Here is a 14,811-nt window from a genome sequence, read left to right as displayed (position 1 = left end):
AGCAGAGTGGCGCAGTGGAAGCGTGCTGGGCCCATAACCCAGAGGTCCGTGGATCGAAACCACGCTCTGCTAAAATTATTCTTTTTCTTGGGTGCTTCGAGCTCGATCATTAATCCTGGGGTGCGCTGATTCAGCGTCGACGGCAAACCCTGTGAGTTGTGAAACGACGACGTCGTGTGCAGAATACGAGAAACACTTCCTAAGACGCAGACTTTCTTACGATTTTTTAGCAATTACATTCCTTGATCACAACGGTAATGCTTTTTCGGGCCACACGCGCAACCTTCGCGATATAAAAATCGCATCTCCCCGGCGGGGAATCGAACCCCGGTCTCCCGCGTGACAGGCGGGGATACTAACCACTATACTACCGAGGAACACGCAGTCCTTGTCTACAGTGCACGCACATTTATGGTTCTCATGTACGCGATACATCTCAAACCTAGCGTCCCGATGCTTCCATAGTCAGCTGCTACGAAATGAAAGTATGCCCCAGGTGAGGCTCGAACTCACAACCCCGGCATTGCTCACGGCTACTGCCTTATAAGTACCGTGCGCTAACCAATTGCGCCACTGGGGCTACAGCACAGTGCTTACAGTTAGCGGTATTCACTTTGATGCCAACCTGTTGTGGCTACAGACCCGTCATACGACCGTCACCTGCGGCCATACTGCGACGTTAGCACCTGTCTACGAATGCTTCATACGATTCTTGTTTTATATGCTACACTTACAAGCATGTCAACCGCTTGTCATCACCGAAAAAATGCAAAAAAACGGGCGCCTTGCATTCCGCTACCTGTCCATCAGCGACGGCAGATCTGTGGCAAGCTCTAAGCTGTGCAGGCGCTCCGTGGCCGAGCAGCAGGAGGAGAGATGCCTTCCTTGGTGGCAGCTCCCTGCAGAGTGCCGAAGACCAGAGTGGCCGCGCCGCCGTTGTCAGTGGATGACATGCAATTGTCGAGCCACGGAGAACACGTTGCTTTGCGATGTGCACCCGCCTCGTAGCAGAAAACGCGAACAGTGGCCCTGTGGCGCAACGGATAACGCGTCTGACTACGGATCAGAAGATTCCAGGTTCGAATCCTGGCAGGGTCGGCATTTCGTTAGTTGCGGGCGCGTAGCTAGGCAGTGCATTCGAATGTCTCCACCTTCGTGGAGTGCAATGTTAATCCTGAGCATCTCGCAGCTGCATCTCGAGACGATCGCGGTAAATATCGCTTCGTGCAAGCGTCAGCGTAGCGTCAGTCGAGCAAAGTCGAGACAAGTCAAGCTGGCAGATGCTACGCAGTTAATTAAACGGTAGGCGACGCAGACAACGCTTTTCCAAGTGTCCCATGTCACGCACCGAAGAGCGCGCATCTGTCCGCACAGCAGAGTGGCGCAGTGGAAGCGTGCTGGGCCCATAACCCAGAGGTCCGTGGATCGAAACCACGCTCTGCTAAAATTATTCTTTTTCTTGGGTGCTTCGAGCTCGATCATTAATCCTGGGGTGCGCTGATTCAGCGTCGACGGCAAACCCTGTGAGTTGTGAAACGACGACGTCGTGTGCAGAATACGAGAAACACTTCCTAAGACGCAGACTTTCTTACGATTTTTTAGCAATTACATTCCTTGATCACAACGGTAATGCTTTTTCGGGCCACACGCGCAACCTTCGCGATATAAAAATCGCATCTCCCCGGCGGGGAATCGAACCCCGGTCTCCCGCGTGACAGGCGGGGATACTAACCACTATACTACCGAGGAACACGCAGTCCTTGTCTACAGTGCACGCACATTTATGGTTCTCATGTACGCGATACATCTCAAACCTAGCGTCCCGATGCTTCCATAGTCAGCTGTAACGAAATGAAAGTATGCCCCAGGTGAGGCTCGAACTCACAACCCCGGCATTGCTCACGGCTACTGCCTTATAAGTACCGTGCGCTAACCAATTGCGCCACTGGGGCTACAGCACAGTGCTTACAGTTAGCGGTATTCACTTTGATGCCAACCTGTTGTGGCTACAGACCCGTCATACGACCGTCACCTGCGGCCATACTGCGACGTTAGCACCTGTCTACGAATGCTTCATACGATTCTTGTTTTATATGCTACACTTACAAGCATGTCAACCGCTTGTCATCACCGAAAAAATGCAAAAAAACGGGCGCCTTGCATTCCGCTACCTGTCCATCAGCGACGGCAGATCTGTGGCAAGCTCTAAGCTGTGCAGGCGCTCCGTGGCCGAGCAGCAGGAGGAGAGATGCCTTCCTTGGTGGCAGCTCCCTGCAGAGTGCCGAAGACCAGAGTGGCCGCGCCGCCGTTGTCAGTGGATGACATGCAATTGTCGAGCCACGGAGAACACGTTGCTTTGCGATGTGCACCCGCCTCGTAGCAGAAAACGCGAACAGTGGCCCTGTGGCGCAACGGATAACGCGTCTGACTACGGATCAGAAGATTCCAGGTTCGAATCCTGGCAGGATCGGCATTTCGTTAGTTGCGGGCGCGTAGCTAGGCAGTGCATTCGAATGTCTCCACCTTCGTGGAGTGCAATGTTAATCCTGAGCATCTCGCAGCTGCATCTCGAGACGATCGCGGTAAATATCGCTTCGTGCAAGCGTCAGCGTAGCGTCAGTCGAGCAAAGTCGAGACAAGTCAAGCTGGCAGATGCTACGCAGTTAATTAAACGGTAGGCGACGCAGACAACGCTTTTCCAAGTGTCCCATGTCACGCACCGAAGAGCGCGCATCTGTCCGCACAGCAGAGTGGCGCAGTGGAAGCGTGCTGGGCCCATAACCCAGAGGTCCGTGGATCGAAACCACGCTCTGCTAAAATTATTCTTTTTCTTGGGTGCTTCGAGCTCGATCATTAATCCTGGGGTGCGCTGATTCAGCGTCGACGGCAAACCCTGTGAGTTGTGAAACGACGACGTCGTGTGCAGAATACGAGAAACACTTCCTAAGACGCAGACTTTCTTACGATTTTTTAGCAATTACATTCCTTGATCACAACGGTAATGCTTTTTCGGGCCACACGCGCAACCTTCGCGATATAAAAATCGCATCTCCCCGGCGGGGAATCGAACCCCGGTCTCCCGCGTGACAGGCGGGGATACTAACCACTATACTACCGAGGAACACGCAGTCCTTGTCTACAGTGCACGCACATTTATGGTTCTCATGTACGCGATACATCTCAAACCTAGCGTCCCGATGCTTCCATAGTCAGCTGTAACGAAATGAAAGTATGCCCCAGGTGAGGCTCGAACTCACAACCCCGGCATTGCTCACGGCTACTGCCTTATAAGTACCGTGCGCTAACCAATTGCGCCACTGGGGCTACAGCACAGTGCTTACAGTTAGCGGTATTCACTTTGATGCCAACCTGTTGTGGCTACAGACCCGTCATACGACCGTCACCTGCGGCCATACTGCGACGTTAGCACCTGTCTACGAATGCTTCATACGATTCTTGTTTTATATGCTACACTTACAAGCATGTCAACCGCTTGTCATCACCGAAAAAATGCAAAAAAACGGGCGCCTTGCATTCCGCTACCTGTCCATCAGCGACGGCAGATCTGTGGCAAGCTCTAAGCTGTGCAGGCGCTCCGTGGCCGAGCAGCAGGAGGAGAGATGCCTTCCTTGGTGGCAGCTCCCTGCAGAGTGCCGAAGACCAGAGTGGCCGCGCCGCCGTTGTCAGTGGATGACATGCAATTGTCGAGCCACGGAGAACACGTTGCTTTGCGATGTGCACCCGCCTCGTAGCAGAAAACGCGAACAGTGGCCCTGTGGCGCAACGGATAACGCGTCTGACTACGGATCAGAAGATTCCAGGTTCGAATCCTGGCAGGATCGGCATTTCGTTAGTTGCGGGCGCGTAGCTAGGCAGTGCATTCGAATGTCTCCACCTTCGTGGAGTGCAATGTTAATCCTGACCATCTCGCAGCTGCATCTCGAGACGATCGCGGTAAATATCGCTTCGTGCAAGCGTCAGTCGAGCAAAGTCGAGACAAGTCAAGCTGGCAGATGCTACGCAGTTAATTAAACGGTAGGCGACGCAGACAACGCTTTTCCAAGTGTCCCATGTCACGCACCGAAGAGCGCGCATCTGTCCGCACAGCAGAGTGGCGCAGTGGAAGCGTGCTGGGCCCATAACCCAGAGGTCCGTGGATCGAAACCACGCTCTGCTAAAATTATTCTTTTTCTTGGGTGCTTCGAGCTCGATCATTAATCCTGGGGTGCGCTGATTCAGCGTCGACGGCAAACCCTGTGAGTTGTGAAACGACGACGTCGTGTGCAGAATACGAGAAACACTTCCTAAGACGCAGACTTTCTTACGATTTTTTAGCAATTACATTCCTTGATCACAACGGTAATGCTTTTTCGGGCCACACGCGCAACCTTCGCGATATAAAAATCGCATCTCCCCGGCGGGGAATCGAACCCCGGTCTCCCGCGTGACAGGCGGGGATACTAACCACTATACTACCGAGGAACACGCAGTCCTTGTCTACAGTGCACGCACATTTATGGTTCTCATGTACGCGATACATCTCAAACCTAGCGTCCCGATGCTTCCATAGTCAGCTGCTACGAAATAAAAGTATGCCCCAGGTGAGGCTCGAACTCACAACCCCGGCATTGCTCACGGCTACTGCCTTATAAGTACCGTGCGCTAACCAATTGCGCCACTGGGGCTACAGCACAGTGCTTACAGTTAGCGGTATTCACTTTGATGCCAACCTGTTGTGGCTACAGACCCGTCATACGACCGTCACCTGCGGCCATACTGCGACGTTAGCACCTGTCTACGAATGCTTCATACGATTCTTGTTTTATATGCTACACTTACAAGCATGTCAACCGCTTGTCATCACCGAAAAAATGCAAAAAAACGGGCGCCTTGCATTCCGCTACCTGTCCATCAGCGACGGCAGATCTGTGGCAAGCTCTAAGCTGTGCAGGCGCTCCGTGGCCGAGCAGCAGGAGGAGAGATGCCTTCCTTGGTGGCAGCTCCCTGCAGAGTGCCGAAGACCAGAGTGGCCGCGCCGCCGTTGTCAGTGGATGACATGCAATTGTCGAGCCACGGAGAACACGTTGCTTTGCGATGTGCACCCGCCTCGTAGCAGAAAACGCGAACAGTGGCCCTGTGGCGCAACGGATAACGCGTCTGACTACGGATCAGAAGATTCCAGGTTCGAATCCTGGCAGGATCGGCATTTCGTTAGTTGCGGGCGCGTAGCTAGGCAGTGCATTCGAATGTCTCCACCTTCGTGGAGTGCAATGTTAATCCTGAGCATCTCGCAGCTGCATCTCGAGACGATCGCGGTAAATATCGCTTCGTGCAAGCGTCAGCGTAGCGTCAGTCGAGCAAAGTCGAGACAAGTCAAGCTGGCAGATGCTACGCAGTTAGTTAAACGGTAGGCGACGCAGACAACGCTTTTCCAAGTGTCCCATGTCACGCACCGAAGAGCGCGCATCTGTCCGCACAGCAGAGTGGCGCAGTGGAAGCGTGCTGGGCCCATAACCCAGAGGTCCGTGGATCGAAACCACGCTCTGCTAAAATTATTCTTTTTCTTGGGTGCTTCGAGCTCGATCATTAATCCTGGGGTGCGCTGATTCAGCGTCGACGGCAAACCCTGTGAGTTGTGAAACGACGACGTCGTGTGCAGAATACGAGAAACACTTCCTAAGACGCAGACTTTCTTACGATTTTTTAGCAATTACATTCCTTGATCACAACGGTAATGCTTTTTCGGGCCACACGCGCAACCTTCGCGATATAAAAATCGCATCTCCCCGGCGGGGAATCGAACCCCGGTCTCCCGCGTGACAGGCGGGGATACTAACCACTATACTACCGAGGAACACGCAGTCCTTGTCTACAGTGCACGCACATTTATGGTTCTCATGTACGCGATACATCTCAAACCTAGCGTCCCGATGCTTCCATAGTCAGCTGTAACGAAATGAAAGTATGCCCCAGGTGAGGCTCGAACTCACAACCCCGGCATTGCTCACGGCTACTGCCTTATAAGTACCGTGCGCTAACCAATTGCGCCACTGGGGCTACAGCACAGTGCTTACAGTTAGCGGTATTCACTTTGATGCCAACCTGTTGTGGCTACAGACCCGTCATACGACCGTCACCTGCGGCCATACTGCGACGTTAGCACCTGTCTACGAATGCTTCATACGATTCTTGTTTTATATGCTACACTTACAAGCATGTCAACCGCTTGTCATCACCGAAAAAATGCAAAAAAACGGGCGCCTTGCATTCCGCTACCTGTCCATCAGCGACGGCAGATCTGTGGCAAGCTCTAAGCTGTGCAGGCGCTCCGTGGCCGAGCAGCAGGAGGAGAGATGCCTTCCTTGGTGGCAGCTCCCTGCAGAGTGCCGAAGACCAGAGTGGCCGCGCCGCCGTTGTCAGTGGATGACATGCAATTGTCGAGCCACGGAGAACACGTTGCTTTGCGATGTGCACCCGCCTCGTAGCAGAAAACGCGAACAGTGGCCCTGTGGCGCAACGGATAACGCGTCTGACTACGGATCAGAAGATTCCAGGTTCGAATCCTGGCAGGATCGGCATTTCGTTAGTTGCGGGCGCGTAGCTAGGCAGTGCATTCGAATGTCTCCACCTTCGTGGAGTGCAATGTTAATCCTGACCATCTCGCAGCTGCATCTCGAGACGATCGCGGTAAATATCGCTTCGTGCAAGCGTCAGTCGAGCAAAGTCGAGACAAGTCAAGCTGGCAGATGCTACGCAGTTAATTAAACGGTAGGCGACGCAGACAACGCTTTTCCAAGTGTCCCATGTCACGCACCGAAGAGCGCGCATCTGTCCGCACAGCAGAGTGGCGCAGTGGAAGCGTGCTGGGCCCATAACCCAGAGGTCCGTGGATCGAAACCACGCTCTGCTAAAATTATTCTTTTTCTTGGGTGCTTCGAGCTCGATCATTAATCCTGGGGTGCGCTGATTCAGCGTCGACGGCAAACCCTGTGAGTTGTGAAACGACGACGTCGTGTGCAGAATACGAGAAACACTTCCTAAGACGCAGACTTTCTTACGATTTTTTAGCAATTACATTCCTTGATCACAACGGTAATGCTTTTTCGGGCCACACGCGCAACCTTCGCGATATAAAAATCGCATCTCCCCGGCGGGGAATCGAACCCCGGTCTCCCGCGTGACAGGCGGGGATACTAACCACTATACTACCGAGGAACACGCAGTCCTTGTCTACAGTGCACGCACATTTATGGTTCTCATGTACGCGATACATCTCAAACCTAGCGTCCCGATGCTTCCATAGTCAGCTGCTACGAAATAAAAGTATGCCCCAGGTGAGGCTCGAACTCACAACCCCGGCATTGCTCACGGCTACTGCCTTATAAGTACCGTGCGCTAACCAATTGCGCCACTGGGGCTACAGCACAGTGCTTACAGTTAGCGGTATTCACTTTGATGCCAACCTGTTGTGGCTACAGACCCGTCATACGACCGTCACCTGCGGCCATACTGCGACGTTAGCACCTGTCTACGAATGCTTCATACGATTCTTGTTTTATATGCTACACTTACAAGCATGTCAACCGCTTGTCATCACCGAAAAAATGCAAAAAAACGGGCGCCTTGCATTCCGCTACCTGTCCATCAGCGACGGCAGATCTGTGGCAAGCTCTAAGCTGTGCAGGCGCTCCGTGGCCGAGCAGCAGGAGGAGAGATGCCTTCCTTGGTGGCAGCTCCCTGCAGAGTGCCGAAGACCAGAGTGGCCGCGCCGCCGTTGTCAGTGGATGACATGCAATTGTCGAGCCACGGAGAACACGTTGCTTTGCGATGTGCACCCGCCTCGTAGCAGAAAACGCGAACAGTGGCCCTGTGGCGCAACGGATAACGCGTCTGACTACGGATCAGAAGATTCCAGGTTCGAATCCTGGCAGGATCGGCATTTCGTTAGTTGCGGGCGCGTAGCTAGGCAGTGCATTCGAATGTCTCCACCTTCGTGGAGTGCAATGTTAATCCTGAGCATCTCGCAGCTGCATCTCGAGACGATCGCGGTAAATATCGCTTCGTGCAAGCGTCAGCGTAGCGTCAGTCGAGCAAAGTCGAGACAAGTCAAGCTGGCAGATGCTACGCAGTTAATTAAACGGTAGGCGACGCAGACAACGCTTTTCCAAGTGTCCCATGTCACGCACCGAAGAGCGCGCATCTGTCCGCACAGCAGAGTGGCGCAGTGGAAGCGTGCTGGGCCCATAACCCAGAGGTCCGTGGATCGAAACCACGCTCTGCTAAAATTATTCTTTTTCTTGGGTGCTTCGAGCTCGATCATTAATCCTGGGGTGCGCTGATTCAGCGTCGACGGCAAACCCTGTGAGTTGTGAAACGACGACGTCGTGTGCAGAATACGAGAAACACTTCCTAAGACGCAGACTTTCTTACGATTTTTTAGCAATTACATTCCTTGATCACAACGGTAATGCTTTTTCGGGCCACACGCGCAACCTTCGCGATATAAAAATCGCATCTCCCCGGCGGGGAATCGAACCCCGGTCTCCCGCGTGACAGGCGGGGATACTAACCACTATACTATCGAGGAACACGCAGTCCTTGTCTACAGTGCACGCACATTTATGGTTCTCATGTACGCGATACATCTCAAACCTAGCGTCCCGATGCTTCCATAGTCAGCTGCTACGAAATAAAAGTATGCCCCAGGTGAGGCTCGAACTCACAACCCCGGCATTGCTCACGGCTACTGCCTTATAAGTACCGTGCGCTAACCAATTGCGCCACTGGGGCTACAGCACAGTGCTTACAGTTAGCGGTATTCACTTTGATGCCAACCTGTTGTGGCTACAGACCCGTCATACGACCGTCACCTGCGGCCATACTGCGACGTTAGCACCTGTCTACGAATGCTTCATACGATTCTTGTTTTATATGCTACACTTACAAGCATGTCAACCGCTTGTCATCACCGAAAAAATGCAAAAAAACGGGCGCCTTGCATTCCGCTACCTGTCCATCAGCGACGGCAGATCTGTGGCAAGCTCTAAGCTGTGCAGGCGCTCCGTGGCCGAGCAGCAGGAGGAGAGATGCCTTCCTTGGTGGCAGCTCCCTGCAGAGTGCCGAAGACCAGAGTGGCCGCGCCGCCGTTGTCAGTGGATGACATGCAATTGTCGAGCCACGGAGAACACGTTGCTTTGCGATGTGCACCCGCCTCGTAGCAGAAAACGCGAACAGTGGCCCTGTGGCGCAACGGATAACGCGTCTGACTACGGATCAGAAGATTCCAGGTTCGAATCCTGGCAGGGTCGGCATTTTGTTAGTTGCGGGCGCGTAGCTAGGCAGTGCATTCGAATGTCTCCACCTTCGTGGAGTGCAATGTTAATCCTGAGCATCTCGCAGCTGCATCTCGAGACGATCGCGGTAAATATCGCTTCGTGCAAGCGTCAGTCGAGCAAAGTCGAGACAAGTCAAGCTGGCAGATGCTACGCAGTTAATTAAACGGTAGGCGACGCAGACAACGCTTTTCCAAGTGTCCCATGTCACGCACCGAAGAGCGCGCATCTGTCCGCACAGCAGAGTGGCGCAGTGGAAGCGTGCTGGGCCCATAACCCAGAGGTCCGTGGATCGAAACCACGCTCTGCTAAAATTATTCTTTTTCTTGGGTGCTTCGAGCTCGATCATTAATCCTGGGGTGCGCTGATTCAGCGTCGACGGCAAACCCTGTGAGTTGTGAAACGACGACGTCGTGTGCAGAATACGAGAAACACTTCCTAAGACGCAGACTTTCTTACGATTTTTTAGCAATTACATTCCTTGATCACAACGGTAATGCTTTTTCGGGCCACACGCGCAACCTTCGCGATATAAAAATCGCATCTCCCCGGCGGGGAATCGAACCCCGGTCTCCCGCGTGACAGGCGGGGATACTAACCACTATACTATCGAGGAACACGCAGTCCTTGTCTACAGTGCACGCACATTTATGGTTCTCATGTACGCGATACATCTCAAACCTAGCGTCCCGATGCTTCCATAGTCAGCTGCTACGAAATAAAAGTATGCCCCAGGTGAGGCTCGAACTCACAACCCCGGCATTGCTCACGGCTACTGCCTTATAAGTACCGTGCGCTAACCAATTGCGCCACTGGGGCTACAGCACAGTGCTTACAGTTAGCGGTATTCACTTTGATGCCAACCTGTTGTGGCTACAGACCCGTCATACGACCGTCACCTGCGGCCATACTGCGACGTTAGCACCTGTCTACGAATGCTTCATACGATTCTTGTTTTATATGCTACACTTACAAGCATGTCAACCGCTTGTCATCACCGAAAAAATGCAAAAAAACGGGCGCCTTGCATTCCGCTACCTGTCCATCAGCGACGGCAGATCTGTGGCAAGCTCTAAGCTGTGCAGGCGCTCCGTGGCCGAGCAGCAGGAGGAGAGATGCCTTCCTTGGTGGCAGCTCCCTGCAGAGTGCCGAAGACCAGAGTGGCCGCGCCGCCGTTGTCAGTGGATGACATGCAATTGTCGAGCCACGGAGAACACGTTGCTTTGCGATGTGCACCCGCCTCGTAGCAGAAAACGCGAACAGTGGCCCTGTGGCGCAACGGATAACGCGTCTGACTACGGATCAGAAGATTCCAGGTTCGAATCCTGGCAGGGTCGGCATTTTGTTAGTTGCGGGCGCGTAGCTAGGCAGTGCATTCGAATGTCTCCACCTTCGTGGAGTGCAATGTTAATCCTGAGCATCTCGCAGCTGCATCTCGAGACGATCGCGGTAAATATCGCTTCGTGCAAGCGTCAGTCGAGCAAAGTCGAGACAAGTCAAGCTGGCAGATGCTACGCAGTTAATTAAACGGTAGGCGACGCAGACAACGCTTTTCCAAGTGTCCCATGTCACGCACCGAAGAGCGCGCATCTGTCCGCACAGCAGAGTGGCGCAGTGGAAGCGTGCTGGGCCCATAACCCAGAGGTCCGTGGATCGAAACCACGCTCTGCTAAAATTATTCTTTTTCTTGGGTGCTTCGAGCTCGATCATTAATCCTGGGGTGCGCTGATTCAGCGTCGACGGCAAACCCTGTGAGTTGTGAAACGACGACGTCGTGTGCAGAATACGAGAAACACTTCCTAAGACGCAGACTTTCTTACGATTTTTTAGCAATTACATTCCTTGATCACAACGGTAATGCTTTTTCGGGCCACACGCGCAACCTTCGCGATATAAAAATCGCATCTCCCCGGCGGGGAATCGAACCCCGGTCTCCCGCGTGACAGGCGGGGATACTAACCACTATACTACCGAGGAACACGCAGTCCTTGTCTACAGTGCACGCACATTTATGGTTCTCATGTACGCGATACATCTCAAACCTAGCGTCCCGATGCTTCCATAGTCAGCTGCTACGAAATGAAAGTATGCCCCAGGTGAGGCTCGAACTCACAACCCCGGCATTGCTCACGGCTACTGCCTTATAAGTACCGTGCGCTAACCAATTGCGCCACTGGGGCTACAGCACAGTGCTTACAGTTAGCGGTATTCACTTTGATGCCAACCTGTTGTGGCTACAGACCCGTCATACGACCGTCACCTGCGGCCATACTGCGACGTTAGCACCTGTCTACGAATGCTTCATACGATTCTTGTTTTATATGCTACACTTACAAGCATGTCAACCGCTTGTCATCACCGAAAAAATGCAAAAAAACGGGCGCCTTGCATTCCGCTACCTGTCCATCAGCGACGGCAGATCTGTGGCAAGCTCTAAGCTGTGCAGGCGCTCCGTGGCCGAGCAGCAGGAGGAGAGATGCCTTCCTTGGTGGCAGCTCCCTGCAGAGTGCCGAAGACCAGAGTGGCCGCGCCGCCGTTGTCAGTGGATGACATGCAATTGTCGAGCCACGGAGAACACGTTGCTTTGCGATGTGCACCCGCCTCGTAGCAGAAAACGCGAACAGTGGCCCTGTGGCGCAACGGATAACGCGTCTGACTACGGATCAGAAGATTCCAGGTTCGAATCCTGGCAGGGTCGGCATTTCGTTAGTTGCGGGCGCGTAGCTAGGCAGTGCATTCGAATGTCTCCACCTTCGTGGAGTGCAATGTTAATCCTGAGCATCTCGCAGCTGCATCTCGAGACGATCGCGGTAAATATCGCTTCGTGCAAGCGTCAGCGTAGCGTCAGTCGAGCAAAGTCGAGACAAGTCAAGCTGGCAGATGCTACGCAGTTAATTAAACGGTAGGCGACGCAGACAACGCTTTTCCAAGTGTCCCATGTCACGCACCGAAGAGCGCGCATCTGTCCGCACAGCAGAGTGGCGCAGTGGAAGCGTGCTGGGCCCATAACCCAGAGGTCCGTGGATCGAAACCACGCTCTGCTAAAATTATTCTTTTTCTTGGGTGCTTCGAGCTCGATCATTAATCCTGGGGTGCGCTGATTCAGCGTCGACGGCAAACCCTGTGAGTTGTGAAACGACGACGTCGTGTGCAGAATACGAGAAACACTTCCTAAGACGCAGACTTTCTTACGATTTTTTAGCAATTACATTCCTTGATCACAACGGTAATGCTTTTTCGGGCCACACGCGCAACCTTCGCGATATAAAAATCGCATCTCCCCGGCGGGGAATCGAACCCCGGTCTCCCGCGTGACAGGCGGGGATACTAACCACTATACTACCGAGGAACACGCAGTCCTTGTCTACAGTGCACGCACATTTATGGTTCTCATGTACGCGATACATCTCAAACCTAGCGTCCCGATGCTTCCATAGTCAGCTGCTACGAAATGAAAGTATGCCCCAGGTGAGGCTCGAACTCACAACCCCGGCATTGCTCACGGCTACTGCCTTATAAGTACCGTGCGCTAACCAATTGCGCCACTGGGGCTACAGCACAGTGCTTACAGTTAGCGGTATTCACTTTGATGCCAACCTGTTGTGGCTACAGACCCGTCATACGACCGTCACCTGCGGCCATACTGCGACGTTAGCACCTGTCTACGAATGCTTCATACGATTCTTGTTTTATATGCTACACTTACAAGCATGTCAACCGCTTGTCATCACCGAAAAAATGCAAAAAAACGGGCGCCTTGCATTCCGCTACCTGTCCATCAGCGACGGCAGATCTGTGGCAAGCTCTAAGCTGTGCAGGCGCTCCGTGGCCGAGCAGCAGGAGGAGAGATGCCTTCCTTGGTGGCAGCTCCCTGCAGAGTGCCGAAGACCAGAGTGGCCGCGCCGCCGTTGTCAGTGGATGACATGCAATTGTCGAGCCACGGAGAACACGTTGCTTTGCGATGTGCACCCGCCTCGTAGCAGAAAACGCGAACAGTGGCCCTGTGGCGCAACGGATAACGCGTCTGACTACGGATCAGAAGATTCCAGGTTCGAATCCTGGCAGGGTCGGCATTTCGTTAGTTGCGGGCGCGTAGCTAGGCAGTGCATTCGAATGTCTCCACCTTCGTGGAGTGCAATGTTAATCCTGAGCATCTCGCAGCTGCATCTCGAGACGATCGCGGTAAATATCGCTTCGTGCAAGCGTCAGCGTAGCGTCAGTCGAGCAAAGTCGAGACAAGTCAAGCTGGCAGATGCTACGCAGTTAATTAAACGGTAGGCGACGCAGACAACGCTTTTCCAAGTGTCCCATGTCACGCACCGAAGAGCGCGGATCTGTCCGCACAGCAGAGTGGCGCAGTGGAAGCGTGCTGGGCCCATAACCCAGAGGTCCGTGGATCGAAACCACGCTCTGCTAAAATTATTCTTTTTCTTGGGTGCTTCGAGCTCGATCATTAATCCTGGGGTGCGCTGATTCAGCGTCGACGGCAAACCCTGTGAGTTGTGAAACGACGACGTCGTGTGCAGAATACGAGAAACACTTCCTAAGACGCAGACTTTCTTACGATTTTTTAGCAATTACATTCCTTGATCACAACGGTAATGCTTTTTCGGGCCACACGCGCAACCTTCGCGATATAAAAATCGCATCTCCCCGGCGGGGAATCGAACCCCGGTCTCCCGCGTGACAGGCGGGGATACTAACCACTATACTACCGAGGAACACGCAGTCCTTGTCTACAGTGCACGCACATTTATGGTTCTCATGTACGCGATACATCTCAAACCTAGCGTCCCGATGCTTCCATAGTCAGCTGTAACGAAATGAAAGTATGCCCCAGGTGAGGCTCGAACTCACAACCCCGGCATTGCTCACGGCTACTGCCTTATAAGTACCGTGCGCTAACCAATTGCGCCACTGGGGCTACAGCACAGTGCTTACAGTTAGCGGTATTCACTTTGATGCCAACCTGTTGTGGCTACAGACCCGTCATACGACCGTCACCTGCGGCCATACTGCGACGTTAGCACCTGTCTACGAATGCTTCATACGATTCTTGTTTTATATGCTACACTTACAAGCATGTCAACCGCTTGTCATCACCGAAAAAATGCAAAAAAACGGGCGCCTTGCATTCCGCTACCTGTCCATCAGCGACGGCAGATCTGTGGCAAGCTCTAAGCTGTGCAGGCGCTCCGTGGCCGAGCAGCAGGAGGAGAGATGCCTTCCTTGGTGGCAGCTCCCTGCAGAGTGCCGAAGACCAGAGTGGCCGCGCCGCCGTTGTCAGTGGATGACATGCAATTGTCGAGCCACGGAGAACACGTTGCTTTGCGATGTGCACCCGCCTCGTAGCAGAAAACGCGAACAGTGGCCCTGTGGCGCAACGGATAACGCGTCTGACTACGGATCAGAAGATTCCAGGTTCGAATCCTGGCAGGGTCGGCATTTCGTTAGTTGCGGGCGCGTAGCTAGGCAGTGC

The 14,811-nt window shown here is 53.4% G+C and overlaps 33 non-coding genes across 33 annotated transcripts; 11 read left to right on the top strand and 22 right to left on the bottom strand.

The window, feature by feature from the left end:
• Positions 1 to 305: 305 nt before the first annotated feature.
• On the bottom strand, positions 306 to 377 carry Trnad-guc. The gene has a single exon. It is a non-coding gene; the product is annotated as a tRNA-Asp (tRNA).
• A 111-nt stretch (positions 378 to 488) lies between these two features.
• On the bottom strand, positions 489 to 580 carry Trnai-uau. Its single transcript is given in 2 exon segments — positions 489 to 524; positions 543 to 580. It is a non-coding gene; the product is annotated as a tRNA-Ile (tRNA).
• Positions 581 to 1,025: 445 nt separating this feature from the next.
• Positions 1,026 to 1,098, top strand: Trnar-acg. The gene has a single exon. It is a non-coding gene; the product is annotated as a tRNA-Arg (tRNA).
• A 579-nt stretch (positions 1,099 to 1,677) lies between these two features.
• Positions 1,678 to 1,749, bottom strand: Trnad-guc. Its single transcript has one exon. It is a non-coding gene; the product is annotated as a tRNA-Asp (tRNA).
• Positions 1,750 to 1,860: 111 nt separating this feature from the next.
• On the bottom strand, positions 1,861 to 1,952 carry Trnai-uau. The gene is given in 2 exon segments: positions 1,861 to 1,896; positions 1,915 to 1,952. It is a non-coding gene; the product is annotated as a tRNA-Ile (tRNA).
• A 445-nt stretch (positions 1,953 to 2,397) lies between these two features.
• Positions 2,398 to 2,470, top strand: Trnar-acg. The gene has a single exon. It is a non-coding gene; the product is annotated as a tRNA-Arg (tRNA).
• Positions 2,471 to 3,049: 579 nt separating this feature from the next.
• On the bottom strand, positions 3,050 to 3,121 carry Trnad-guc. The gene has a single exon. It is a non-coding gene; the product is annotated as a tRNA-Asp (tRNA).
• Positions 3,122 to 3,232: 111 nt separating this feature from the next.
• On the bottom strand, positions 3,233 to 3,324 carry Trnai-uau. The gene is given in 2 exon segments: positions 3,233 to 3,268; positions 3,287 to 3,324. It is a non-coding gene; the product is annotated as a tRNA-Ile (tRNA).
• Positions 3,325 to 3,769: 445 nt separating this feature from the next.
• Trnar-acg lies at positions 3,770 to 3,842 on the top strand. The gene has a single exon. It is a non-coding gene; the product is annotated as a tRNA-Arg (tRNA).
• A 568-nt stretch (positions 3,843 to 4,410) lies between these two features.
• Trnad-guc lies at positions 4,411 to 4,482 on the bottom strand. Its single transcript has one exon. It is a non-coding gene; the product is annotated as a tRNA-Asp (tRNA).
• Positions 4,483 to 4,593: 111 nt separating this feature from the next.
• On the bottom strand, positions 4,594 to 4,685 carry Trnai-uau. Its single transcript is given in 2 exon segments — positions 4,594 to 4,629; positions 4,648 to 4,685. It is a non-coding gene; the product is annotated as a tRNA-Ile (tRNA).
• A 445-nt stretch (positions 4,686 to 5,130) lies between these two features.
• On the top strand, positions 5,131 to 5,203 carry Trnar-acg. The gene has a single exon. It is a non-coding gene; the product is annotated as a tRNA-Arg (tRNA).
• Positions 5,204 to 5,782: 579 nt separating this feature from the next.
• On the bottom strand, positions 5,783 to 5,854 carry Trnad-guc. Its single transcript has one exon. It is a non-coding gene; the product is annotated as a tRNA-Asp (tRNA).
• Positions 5,855 to 5,965: 111 nt separating this feature from the next.
• Trnai-uau lies at positions 5,966 to 6,057 on the bottom strand. Its single transcript is given in 2 exon segments — positions 5,966 to 6,001; positions 6,020 to 6,057. It is a non-coding gene; the product is annotated as a tRNA-Ile (tRNA).
• Positions 6,058 to 6,502: 445 nt separating this feature from the next.
• Positions 6,503 to 6,575, top strand: Trnar-acg. The gene has a single exon. It is a non-coding gene; the product is annotated as a tRNA-Arg (tRNA).
• A 568-nt stretch (positions 6,576 to 7,143) lies between these two features.
• On the bottom strand, positions 7,144 to 7,215 carry Trnad-guc. Its single transcript has one exon. It is a non-coding gene; the product is annotated as a tRNA-Asp (tRNA).
• A 111-nt stretch (positions 7,216 to 7,326) lies between these two features.
• On the bottom strand, positions 7,327 to 7,418 carry Trnai-uau. The gene is given in 2 exon segments: positions 7,327 to 7,362; positions 7,381 to 7,418. It is a non-coding gene; the product is annotated as a tRNA-Ile (tRNA).
• A 445-nt stretch (positions 7,419 to 7,863) lies between these two features.
• On the top strand, positions 7,864 to 7,936 carry Trnar-acg. Its single transcript has one exon. It is a non-coding gene; the product is annotated as a tRNA-Arg (tRNA).
• A 579-nt stretch (positions 7,937 to 8,515) lies between these two features.
• Trnad-guc lies at positions 8,516 to 8,587 on the bottom strand. The gene has a single exon. It is a non-coding gene; the product is annotated as a tRNA-Asp (tRNA).
• A 111-nt stretch (positions 8,588 to 8,698) lies between these two features.
• Trnai-uau lies at positions 8,699 to 8,790 on the bottom strand. The gene is given in 2 exon segments: positions 8,699 to 8,734; positions 8,753 to 8,790. It is a non-coding gene; the product is annotated as a tRNA-Ile (tRNA).
• A 445-nt stretch (positions 8,791 to 9,235) lies between these two features.
• Positions 9,236 to 9,308, top strand: Trnar-acg. Its single transcript has one exon. It is a non-coding gene; the product is annotated as a tRNA-Arg (tRNA).
• Positions 9,309 to 9,876: 568 nt separating this feature from the next.
• Positions 9,877 to 9,948, bottom strand: Trnad-guc. The gene has a single exon. It is a non-coding gene; the product is annotated as a tRNA-Asp (tRNA).
• A 111-nt stretch (positions 9,949 to 10,059) lies between these two features.
• Trnai-uau lies at positions 10,060 to 10,151 on the bottom strand. The gene is given in 2 exon segments: positions 10,060 to 10,095; positions 10,114 to 10,151. It is a non-coding gene; the product is annotated as a tRNA-Ile (tRNA).
• A 445-nt stretch (positions 10,152 to 10,596) lies between these two features.
• Positions 10,597 to 10,669, top strand: Trnar-acg. The gene has a single exon. It is a non-coding gene; the product is annotated as a tRNA-Arg (tRNA).
• A 568-nt stretch (positions 10,670 to 11,237) lies between these two features.
• On the bottom strand, positions 11,238 to 11,309 carry Trnad-guc. The gene has a single exon. It is a non-coding gene; the product is annotated as a tRNA-Asp (tRNA).
• A 111-nt stretch (positions 11,310 to 11,420) lies between these two features.
• Positions 11,421 to 11,512, bottom strand: Trnai-uau. The gene is given in 2 exon segments: positions 11,421 to 11,456; positions 11,475 to 11,512. It is a non-coding gene; the product is annotated as a tRNA-Ile (tRNA).
• Positions 11,513 to 11,957: 445 nt separating this feature from the next.
• On the top strand, positions 11,958 to 12,030 carry Trnar-acg. Its single transcript has one exon. It is a non-coding gene; the product is annotated as a tRNA-Arg (tRNA).
• A 579-nt stretch (positions 12,031 to 12,609) lies between these two features.
• On the bottom strand, positions 12,610 to 12,681 carry Trnad-guc. The gene has a single exon. It is a non-coding gene; the product is annotated as a tRNA-Asp (tRNA).
• A 111-nt stretch (positions 12,682 to 12,792) lies between these two features.
• Positions 12,793 to 12,884, bottom strand: Trnai-uau. The gene is given in 2 exon segments: positions 12,793 to 12,828; positions 12,847 to 12,884. It is a non-coding gene; the product is annotated as a tRNA-Ile (tRNA).
• Positions 12,885 to 13,329: 445 nt separating this feature from the next.
• On the top strand, positions 13,330 to 13,402 carry Trnar-acg. The gene has a single exon. It is a non-coding gene; the product is annotated as a tRNA-Arg (tRNA).
• A 579-nt stretch (positions 13,403 to 13,981) lies between these two features.
• Trnad-guc lies at positions 13,982 to 14,053 on the bottom strand. The gene has a single exon. It is a non-coding gene; the product is annotated as a tRNA-Asp (tRNA).
• A 111-nt stretch (positions 14,054 to 14,164) lies between these two features.
• On the bottom strand, positions 14,165 to 14,256 carry Trnai-uau. The gene is given in 2 exon segments: positions 14,165 to 14,200; positions 14,219 to 14,256. It is a non-coding gene; the product is annotated as a tRNA-Ile (tRNA).
• A 445-nt stretch (positions 14,257 to 14,701) lies between these two features.
• On the top strand, positions 14,702 to 14,774 carry Trnar-acg. The gene has a single exon. It is a non-coding gene; the product is annotated as a tRNA-Arg (tRNA).
• The last annotated feature ends 37 nt before the right edge of the window (positions 14,775 to 14,811 follow it).

Source organism: Schistocerca piceifrons, chromosome 8 (genome assembly GCF_021461385.2).
Source record: "Schistocerca piceifrons isolate TAMUIC-IGC-003096 chromosome 8, iqSchPice1.1, whole genome shotgun sequence".
Lineage (NCBI taxonomy): Eukaryota > Metazoa > Arthropoda > Insecta > Orthoptera > Acrididae > Schistocerca > Schistocerca piceifrons.
This window is presented reverse-complemented; position numbering and strand designations above follow the sequence as displayed.